Below are 11,333 nucleotides of genomic sequence, written 5' to 3' on the forward strand. Positions count from 1 at the left end.
GTCTGAGTTAGTAAATGGAACAATAATTGCATGTATGCATTGAATGATATGCCAATAACACTCGTGAATTCTGTAGCTTGAATTCTAATTTTTCAACTACGAATAGATACATTTCCTCCAATCTGGAAAGAATAACCTAAATCGTCTAATAAACCTACTTCTGAAGGAAGAGGAATCTGTTGATTCTATGTGTGGTGGTGGTGGTAATGGTGATCTAATTTCAGCATTAAACTTTTTTTTTTTAACTTTGCACTTTTTCTTCTCTCAGCAAAGCTTCAGAGAGAGGAAAAGAACAAGTATGGTCTCATTAGTATTGCATTGTCCCCAAGGTTCTTACAAGAAAATTGTTTTACTAGTTAATATTCCTTCTGGGGCTGCAGAAGCAGTAGGAGTGCAAACACAAATAACTCTGAGATTTCTTTAATCTCAGTCAGAACGGTTGTCTCGTGGGGAAAGGTCAGCCCCTGAGAGTAAGGGAAAAAATAAATAGAATGGAGAAATTAAAGGAGAAAGTCAAATCAATATTTATCATATAAATTAAATAAAGACATAGAAGAACTGTATATACAGTAGTATATTGTCTTTATAAAATATAAAGACAAAGTTATAGTATGCTTTGTGTTTATGAGGGGACCTTGGTGCTTTCTGAGCTAGTTTTTTTGCAGACGTTTCATTATCCTAACTAGGTAACATCATCAGTTCTATGGTAGTAAGGAGTGCTGTTTGCTGTCAGTTTATATTCTGGTGTCTTGCCTGACTGTGTGGATGGGGGCAGTCTTAGGGATTCTTTGATTGGGCTATTTACTAATGGCCCTGTGGATATTAATCAATAGACACATAGACATTAACAACATCTATAGACTATGCTAGGGGTGTCAAACTGCTGGCCCGTGGGCCGGTTGCATCATATGGAAGTCACGCCCACCCCAGCTCCAGCAATGCAAAAAAAGTCACGATATGTCGTGACACATCATGTGACGCGGCAAGTTTGACACCTGTGGACTATGCAAAAGGGACAGTCAACTAGCCCAAAAGAGAAAAAGACTCCAGCACTTTTCTACCAGTAATCAGCTTTCAGATCAGCATAGATTAACTCCAAGGTCAACTTCAAACCAACAACCTTTTTGGCACCAGGGACCGGTTTCATGGAAGACAACTTTTCCATGGATCGGGGGGGGGTGGGGGGGTGGAGGGGGTTTCAGGATGAACATTTTCTAAATAAACAAACAAATAAATAAATAAATAATGCACTTTATTTCTATTATTGTATTAGATTAGGCGAGTGACTTTCTCCCTCTAAGAAAGTGGGAAGGAAAAGAGACAATCCTAAACTCAGCCTTTCAGCAAAACAAACCAAAGACCCAGCATGCTGAGGAAGTGCTGAGAAAACAGAGGGGGGGGGGGAGGGAGAGAGAAAGACCAAACTAACTCGGCCTCAGAAAAGGTGCAAACGAGAGAGGGATTCCCTTGGAGACACAGTGCTTAAGGGTAAATGTAGCTTCTCCCCTCCCCCATTGCAAGCCAGGTAGGTGCCCGCATGGCTTGCAAACTTGGAGAGCTGCACGAAGAAAGGAGGAACACACACACACACAAACACACACAAATACACCAAATTAAACCTTGAAAAGCAGGCAGGATGTTGCCAAAACATGAGGCACTTGGAGCATGAAAATAAAAGCAAAAAACTCCAGTTGAAGTGCAACGGAGCCCAGTGGTCTTAGACGAGAGAGAGAGAGAGAGAGAGAGAGAGAGAGAGAGAGGGAGGGAGGGAGGGAGGGAGGATCCCTTGGAGCTGCAGTGCTTAAAATGAAAGGTAGCTTCTCCCTGCCCCTATTTGCATCCTGAGAAAGACACCCTCACACACACATATCTTTGGGGGGGGGTCCCTCTACAACCAGGCTCTGGGGGAGCCCCTGGTTGCAAGCTGGTCTTGCATGCATTTGTCTTGCAAACTTGGAGGGAGCCCAAGCCCCTCCAAGAAAGTGAGGAAGAGGAGGAGGAAGAAGAAGTAGTAGCAGGAGGAAGAGAGAGCAGGACCAGGAAGAGGAGGAGGAAGAAGAAAAGATAGCAGAAGCAGCAGGAGGAGGGAAAGGAGGAAAGACACAGAGCTCAGATGTTGCAAACCACTTGCAAGCACAGCCATCAGAGGATCTTGCACTGAGTAGACGGCTTCTGCCCTGCCACTCTCCCATCCCTGGCCAGATCCCTGCAGGCTTGCCGCATTCCTGGAGATAGAAGATGTGCTTTTAGCACACCTCCAGCTGCGCAACCCAGTTCCTAAGTGGCTGTGGCCCAGTACCGGTCCACGGACCAGGGGTTGGGGACCTGAAGTAAGCAATACCTCATTCAAGAAACTGCCAAAGAGCCATTAGTAAACAGCCCAACCAATGAATCCCTAAGACTGCTCCACCCACCCAGACAGGCAACACCCCAGAATATAAACAGACAGCAAACAGCACTCCATATCAGCACTAATGATGTTATCTAGTTAGGCTAATGAAACATCTGCAAGAAAACAAGTAAGCTCAGAGAGCACCAAGGACCCCTCATTTCAATCCTCAAAGTACCCCTCATTGGTACTTTGTGTTTATATTTTACAAAGATGACACAAAACAACAAACCCCAAGAATCAAAAAAGTCAGCACTTATCTGAATTGCCTTTGATCTAGTAAGTCTGGATTCTTGCTGCTCTTCTAAAGTTATTGTATATTATTTGAAAGTGAAATTGTTTTAGAGGTGATTTATTCTGAAAAGGTATTCATTTATATAGTGTAATAGGTTATTGGCTTCCAATTGACTTAAGGCATGTTAATATGAATGGTTTTACTCTGTAATTATTCCAGCTTTTGAATTCATCTTTGAATTGCCAAGATGTCTGCAAGAATGATGGCAATACTTTATGTCCCTGATTTTAGATAAACAGCACATTGTGACACTCCAAACATTGCTGAAAGATGATATTCAGCATCCTGCTTCATCAGCAAGTCTGGTTTGGTCTATTGGAATTGTCATCATCAGTATCACGCAAAGCGCTCTCCATTTTGTTTGGAAAAATGCACTACGACACTCAGCATATTTTATCTGAAAGTAATGCTGCAGTCTTAAGGGTTAATTTGATTATATTTCTCAAGAAACTCTTTCAGTCAGCTAATAAGTTTCCCTTAGTTAATCATTGTTTGAAACATATACCAGTATTTAAATTGCAGGTGAAAAGCTGTTTATTATAAAAACCATTCTCTTCCTAATGGGAAAGTGACAGTATTTATTGGAATACTTTACATGCTCACATGCTCTAAAAGCAAACAAACCTTAACACATTCTTTTAACCTACTTTTTTAATGCAGGTGTACATATAGGAACATAAACTAAACTGATCAATCAATGGAATCAAAGTCATTGAAGAAATAGGTTAATATTCTTATATATGAGGGACAGGCAATCTATTCCTACCAGGTTACCCCAATATAATCACCGAGACAAAGACACTCATCTTAAGCCATTTTAGGATTCTACTTAGTATTGCTGCCTTATGCTGAATTCAGTGTAAATTCCAAAAAGTTGTCCTTGATATCACAGTGCATAGATCTGCTCAAGAAACATACAGCCGTTGATTAGCGGTGCTTATAACCTACCTCCTTTTCATTCAGTAAACCTTTCCTAAAATGCCCACTGGGCCTAATTTGGATAGATAGCTCTAGCAGTCATTTCAAGTACAAATCAAACACACATAGGAATGTTTTTTTTTTTCTCCTAAGGTAGCCTAATAATCACTGCTAATAACTAGATGCTCATTTCCAACCAGGTGTGGCTGAGTTTCTGAATCTACTGCAGCCCAAGAAGATCACAGTCATTGACCAACTTATCAATTAGTCCAATTAATTAAAGGTTCCTGGAAAGAAGGTGAAAAGAAGTGATTCATAGCTCAATCCCAAAAAAAACCTCAATTCAAACCAAATACTGGGGAAAGGGCTTAAATCTGCAATTATGTGCATGCTTACCTGGGAATAATTTCTGATCTCCGTTTTGCTAATGAGTAACAATTTATTTTCAGTAATATAGGGTGACTCAACCATTACTTGAATCTAGTCCTAGCATAACCTGAAATTTGCACAAAGGATGTCCTTCAGATGTCCCTGATTATAATTCCTAAGCAATTTAAGGACACCTGGTGTCTTTAAGAGAGGCCCAAGAGAAAATAGCCCTCCAACACCACTTTCTTCTCATTCTCTCTTGTTCCAAAGTATTTTTGTTCGAGTGTGTATATTTGTCTAAATCAGTGACACAGTAAAGAACTACAGTGGATAAATATTAAACAATAAAGTAACTCTTGGGATTACATTTTAAGTGATTCAAGAAAATAAAATATAAAATATCAGTCAATTATTTAAAAACTGAACTATACTTCTGGGGAAGATACTGTTTGTGAGGCTTAGGAATAATTCCTGACCCCATTGCCATCCAGAAGAATATGTGCCTCGTGCAACATCTAATTTTGCATCTTCTCTTCATTTTGTTCCAACGATTGTTTTAAATTTCTGTGCCTGCAGAGTGATTGTATTAGTATCATGGAAGTCTCTCTTTTTCCTTGAAATATCCCCTGCCTTCCTCACTTTTGTAACATTTCCCAAAAAGATGTGGAATGCTTGAAAGTTTGGCTACAATTTTTTATATTTGTGGTCTGGTATAATAAAGTTTATAGTCTGGTAGGAACTAATCAGTGCAACTTATTTCTAAGTAAAACTGCTGTATATTAAACCACACAATTTAACTACACTGAGCATTACAGTCAATAATTAAATGCAGTCTAATTCATTGGAATGTCACCTCTAGACAAGATGGATGGCACATAAATAACTTTAGTATTATTAGAACTGGTAATGTTAATACTAGAATTGTTAGGACAGACTCATACTATCTTCTTCAGTATTATTTTAATCGAATAACTTATTGCTAATAAAAGTGTCAACAGAAAGATGTAAAGCTATAACTCAGAATGCATTTTTATGGGACCAAGCAAACAAAAACTTAGGGTGCAAAGGATATGATCAAGAGTAGCATTAGGGTGTTTGGAAAGATAAACTTCAAACTCCCACACACTCGTTTTTTAAACTACTACGTCTACAAAGTGCTCTGGGACAAGTGTTTACCTCTTAGTATATTGTCCCTGAGTTCATAAATGCATGGATAAATGTGTAGGATTAAACAGAGTTGCAAAGCTATCATGCTCCAAATATATTAGATTTTAATTCCCAGAAACCCCAGAATTTGAAGTCCAACATTCTTTGGGAGCACCAGTTGTGTGTATTGTGGCTGAAGGCTAACAGTAGAAACTGACTGACTAGTGACATCATGGATCTATAGCTAGATACTACTTGGCATCTAGAATAGAATAGAATAGAATAGAATAGAATAGAATAGAATAGAATAGAATAGAATAGAATCTGGAAGGGACCTTGGAGGTCTTCTAGTCCAGCCCCCCGCTCAAGCAGGAGAACCTATACAATCTCAGACAAGTGACTGTCCAGTTTCTATTTTTAAAAAGCCATTTTGTTCTCCCAATATGCTTTTGTGATTTTCCAGTCTAGCCTACAGTCTGGGCTTTTTAGTGGTCTCTGACAGAATACTATTGCTTCACTTTTCTAAATCAACCCAATTCATTTAGGTTTCCATCCAGTACTTTTTTTCTAAAAAAAAAAAAAAAAGGTGCTGGAAATCACACATGTCATACAACCTGCCTTGCCTGCCCTACAAGGTTCCATCCAAAAAAAGGTGCCAGAACTCCGTTCTGGGCATTCTATGAGAAAAAAAGCCCTGTTTCCATCATTTGTTATGATACTTCATATTTCTTTTATTTCTTTTTCCACTGTTTTCTTCTTTTCTTGTCTTTTGAAGCATACACTGTTATAGGCACAAGTTTTAATTTTCTTCCTTCCTATGATCTCTCTTCTGGAGACCTCTTTGGTGCCATAGTTCACTCAGCAACTTTACAGAGACTTATCCCCACTCCACCTCTCTGCCCTTCTGCCTCTTTCAGCTCAATATAGAAAATTGAGGTCTTGGTCTGTTTTCCTGCTTTAAACATTAACCACCAAATTACAGAACATGTGGATGATTGCCCAGGATTAAGGATCAGTAGGATTACCACTCTGGGTGATTCCGTCGCATATTTTTCAAGCTATAACCAGAGGAGTGGTGATGGAGGGACTTACATATAAAGATTTCCTATACCAGAGTGGTGGTGGGAACTGGTGCCTAAAATCAATAGAAGTCTTGAAGCAAAATAATCCAAATTTTTCTTGGTTTTTGTATGGACAAATTCAAGATAGATGGCGAATTGATAAAAAGACTACTTTTGTTTTGGAAGATGGGACTTTTTTGAAGCAAATAAGAGATGGTGCCAAAGGTCATATTAAGAGGATATNTCATCCAGATGCAACCTTTTTTCATATGTGGTGGACTTGTAAGGTTATTAAGGCCTTTTGGGTACAATTATGGTGGAACCTACAGCAGATTTTTAAAAAAAGGATTATTTTCCTTCCACAATTGTTTCTTTTAGGTATTGTGCAAGATTTAGATGCAAAAGAAACAAATTTGATGCTTTATTGTTTATCTGCTGCCCGACTGCTAATAGCCCAAAATTGGAAGAGCCCAATTCTGCCTACGATGGGAGACTGGAGATTGAAAGTTTCGTATCTTGCTGAAATGGCAAAGATTTCAGCTTACTTGAAGAACCATTCGAATGAACAATTTTTATCAATATGGAGAAGATGGATTGTTTATATCCAAAAGAAACATAGAGTGGTAGAATATAATTTAGGTTTCTAGATTTTTTTAAGTTTGTTTACTTCTATCTTTTCTTGTAGATTAAGATATTTTGTGGAGTTAGAGATATTAGTATTTGTTTACTTTTATATGAATATTATCCTGGGATTAGGTTTGGGAAGTTCTGGGGGGGGGTTATTGATTGGTTATTGTGTTTACTTATGATTGTTTTTTATGATGGAAAAAATAAATAAAATTTCTTAAAAAAAAAAAAGGATCAGTAGGAGAAGTTAGAGTGTCACCCTTCCCTTTAACAAAGAAAGAGTCAGAGTAACCAGGTTTCTTCAGATAGGCTATCAAGGGCAGGACGCTAAGTTCCACTTTTGGTCAATGGAGCAACGCATTGTCTAACTTAGTTCCTGAAGCTGAGGAGCATCCCCTAGTAGTTGCTTTAAATCCAATTTCCATCATGGGCCAAAGACTGTGGGAATGAAAAGAGAAAACATCTGGATGGCTCCAGATTTTTTTTTTTTTTATCCCGGTAAGACAACTGCATCCTGAGACCAGGGATAAAAAAAAATCAGGAGCCATCCAGATGTTTTCTGTTTTCATTCCCACAGTCTCTGGCCCATGATGGAAATTGGATTTAAAGCAACCAAGGGATGCTCCTTAGCTTCAGGAACTAAGTTAGACAATGCATTTCTCCATTGACCAAAAGTGGAAGTCAGTCTTGGGGTTTTTTCCCCCTCCTGCCCATGATAGTCTGTCTGAAGAAACCTGGCTACTCTGACCCTTTCTTTGTTAGAGGAAAGAAAAGGATGGCACTCCAACCTCCTCTCCCATTGTTTCTAATTCAGAGGAATCGTCCACACGTTCTGTATTTTGGGTTCATTCTGTGGTTAATGTTTAAAGCAGGAAAAAAGGCCAACAACTGCTGTTCCCGTTCTTCCAGTGACCAAAAATATGCAGGGTACTCAGTGATAAACATTTTCCATCTGCCGCGGTATTATTTCCGTGGTTTACAGTCTTCTTTCCTCAGCACCAGAGAGCCTAACCCTCGGCAACGCCTCGCCGGCTTGGAGTGACCCTGGGCGGGGGGGCTTGGAGGGGAAGGAGATAAATTGGTAGGAGCTACCAACCTCCCCCTCCCCCCGGCCTTTATCTCTTCCAGATCTCGTCTCCCCTTAACACTTCCTTTCACCCAAAGATCTCCCCCCGAAGTTTGGAGGTTGGGAAAGTGTTCCAAAGCTGTGAGCGGCAGCGGCTGGCTAAAACGGGTTGGCAAACTCCAGGCAATACAGCTCATCCTTACCACCACCTCGATATCTTAATCACCCCCAACGGAATGCATGCATGCAGCATGGAATAACCCGCGTCAAGTTTTAGGGAACTCGCTTCATTCTCTCCAGCTGGCATCGGAAGAACGGAACGGAACGATGTCCTAATGCTGCAATTTCAGGACGGAAAGAAAAGGAGAAAGGCTTGGAACAGGCATAAAAAAAGGAGCCTTACCCGACTTTTTTTCTTCCCGGCTCCGGTTGTTTCAAAGCATCCGGGAGGCTGGAACCAACAGACGGCTGACCTGTCGAAGGCAGATCAGGGCAGACCGGCTGGCTCTCGCCTGCTGCCGATCCTGAAGCTTAGTGAGGAGACCGAGAGGCGTCCCCACTCCCACCCCTTAAAGATGAACTCCACCTGCTTACCCGGCTGTCAGATAAAGGACGGTGAGGAAGCTGAAGAACCCCGGGCAGGCAAACCACCTGAAGACTCCCCATTAGAAGTCGGTCGTCTAATCGGGCTGGAATAAATGTCCTCAAGTATTGGAACTACGGCAGGAGAGGTAGAGGGGGAAAGGATGCCGTCTCGGGAGTGGTTTCTGAACGCTGGTGAAACTGGGCGTCGTGGTTTGCGAGTCTGCGCCACCTTGTGGCCAAACACATCCTTACTAAACCCATCGCAGAGTGTAATAATTACAGGAGGAGGAGGGGAGACGGAAGACTGCGGTACAGTTCACTAGACCAGGGCTTTTCAACCTTTTCACCCATTGTACCACTTTTAGGATATGGCAACATCCGGGTACCACCAGTCGCCTAGCAAAGTGTCAAAAATTTGATGACCAAAAAAAAAGGAAAAAAGTGATAAAGTACAGGTAGTCCTTGACTTATAACAGTTCGCTTAATGACTGTTCGAAGTTACAATGACACTGAAAAAAATGCACCCCAAGCCACAGCCGAGCAAGACATCTGCCTGCCTGCCCGCCCGGCGGCGCTCTTCCTCCTGTCCGAGCTTTTCATTGTTGTGAGCATTTCTGTTAAGGATTGGCAGCGGGGGTGGGGTGGGGGGGTGTTTGGTTTTTATTCTCCCCGTCTGCTGGGTGGTTGCAGCAGGTTTTGGTCACTTCACATGACCCTGGGACACTGTGACAGTCATAAATATGAATCAGTTGCCAAGCATCTGAATATAAATCACAAGACCCTGGAGATGCTGATTGATGCTTCTTCAGGGCTCAGCAGAAGCACCAGGATCAGTGCCGAGCTCCAGCTGGATTCTAGCGCTGATCCTGGCGCTTCCACTGAGCCCTGACAGCCCTGCAGCTCCAGCCATCTCTCGCTCAGGCTTGTGCAGTGCTGCCACTGGTTAGCTCATTCCCCTCCCCCGCTATCACTTTTCTAGGATGGTCGCGTACCACCTGCCAGGTGCCAATGTACCACAGGTGGTACCCGTACCACTGGTTGAAAAGCCCTGCACTAGACAAATAGAAACATACTCCCCATCTCGTGACATTCCAGATGGTGCTTTCTCACGGTCCTCAAAAATCTTTCACTGTTGTCCATTCTGGCTGGAAAGTTGGAATTTCAACAGTACCTGGAGAGCACCAAGTAACCGACAGTTAGTTAAGCTCAGGTTTCTGATTCAGTTTGCTGTGTTTTCTTGTTCATGTCTCAATAAGAAATTTTCTAAGTTTTCTATTGTGGGAAGTCAGAGCCCCAGAAAGGAAATATTAAAAGGGCAGAAAAATATATTTCCTCAAAAGTATTTTAAAAAGCAGAAACCAACTTTGCCCCCAAGTCTCTGCCCCAAGCAAGAGCTAGCCCCATACAAATGCAGATGTAAAACCATCAGAAAGTTGAAGCCAGAGCAATCAAGAAGACAAAGAGAAAATCTGCATGCCTCACCCAAACTCTAGGAGTCATTAGCCCCATCATCTGGGAAGCAGGATATGATAATAGGATTAAACCACAGATATCAAGGCCTAGAAAAACACTCAGAAATAACCTCAAAGTTCATGCCACAGGAACAGGAAACTATTCCAAACAGGGCTAGAGAGGGAATAAAAACCTACTGCCCATGTGCTCAGCCTTTTTTCTTCTTCCCTCTGCTCTCTCTTGCAAGAACCATCTTTCTGCCTCTTCAATAAACTGTAACCTTCTTTCCAAAGCAGTCACCATGTTGCTTATTTATCCCCGGCTTGGATGAACCAGGATGAAGACTTACTTCTGACACTATGTTTATATACCTTGTTAGATAAATGGAAGGATAATAAGATAATTATAATGGTGAAATCTCATGTTCTCCAAATATACCAGTGGATGACCTTATTTAGGCTTGGAAGGTAAGCAGCGCTGGGCCTATCGAGTTGGCTGGAAAACTACCAGGAAACATTTCACAATCTACCAAACTAAAGACTGATAAAACCTCTCAGAAAGCAGCTATGGCCAGAAACCCTTTTTTAATGGCTAGAAACATCAGTTCAACCTACTAATCATGCTAGCCACATGCTACCCCCATTAAACTACAGTAGTGATAAAAAGATAGACCATCATTACCACCACCTGAATGTATTAATCACCCAAAAGGTATGCATGCAATGATACACTCCCAAAATATACATTCATCACTATATTATTACATGCCAGCTAATGCCATTTAGATTACATAAATACAGTAAATATGATTATTTTCCATTTATTTAATGATGTATTTCTCCTGTCATGTTAACAATTACATTTTCAGCTGCATTTCTGAATCAGTTTCAGAGCAAAAATTGAGACAGTGGAGAAATAGCTGTGCTATTTGTTCCTTGAAACAAACAGCACAGCTATTGATTATTATCCAGGCTGAAGTACATCTTGCCTGAGATAAATACACTGGTCTGAGATAATAGCTCATCAATGACTAGGATATCAGGTGCAGCCACCTTTACAGCAATGATTCTATACTTGACACTTTCACCTGCTGCTTAACTGCCAAATATGGAAATGGTACACATAGCTCATCTGGTATGGAGAATTGAACTGGCATATTATAGAAAAGAAAGCTTAAAAGGAGAAAGCAATAGTTCTGGGTGTCTGTCTTGGAACAGAATGGAAAGTGGGGGTTGTAGTGTACTGGTGGAGATGCAGTCTGTCAAGCGCAAGAGGAGATGAGACTAGAGGGAAGCAAATTATAGTTAGCAGCCAGGTCACATAGTCCAGTCTTTTTCCAACCTGTTCCTGTCCAGACCTGCTGGACTTCAAATTTCACAGAATGTATATATAATATATATAAAATTGAAGACAAGATACCAGCAT

Source organism: Protobothrops mucrosquamatus, unplaced genomic scaffold (genome assembly GCF_001527695.2).
Source record: "Protobothrops mucrosquamatus isolate PMUCROS unplaced genomic scaffold, P.Mucros_1.0 scaffold2065, whole genome shotgun sequence".
NCBI classification, from domain to species: Eukaryota; Metazoa; Chordata; class Lepidosauria; order Squamata; family Viperidae; genus Protobothrops; species Protobothrops mucrosquamatus.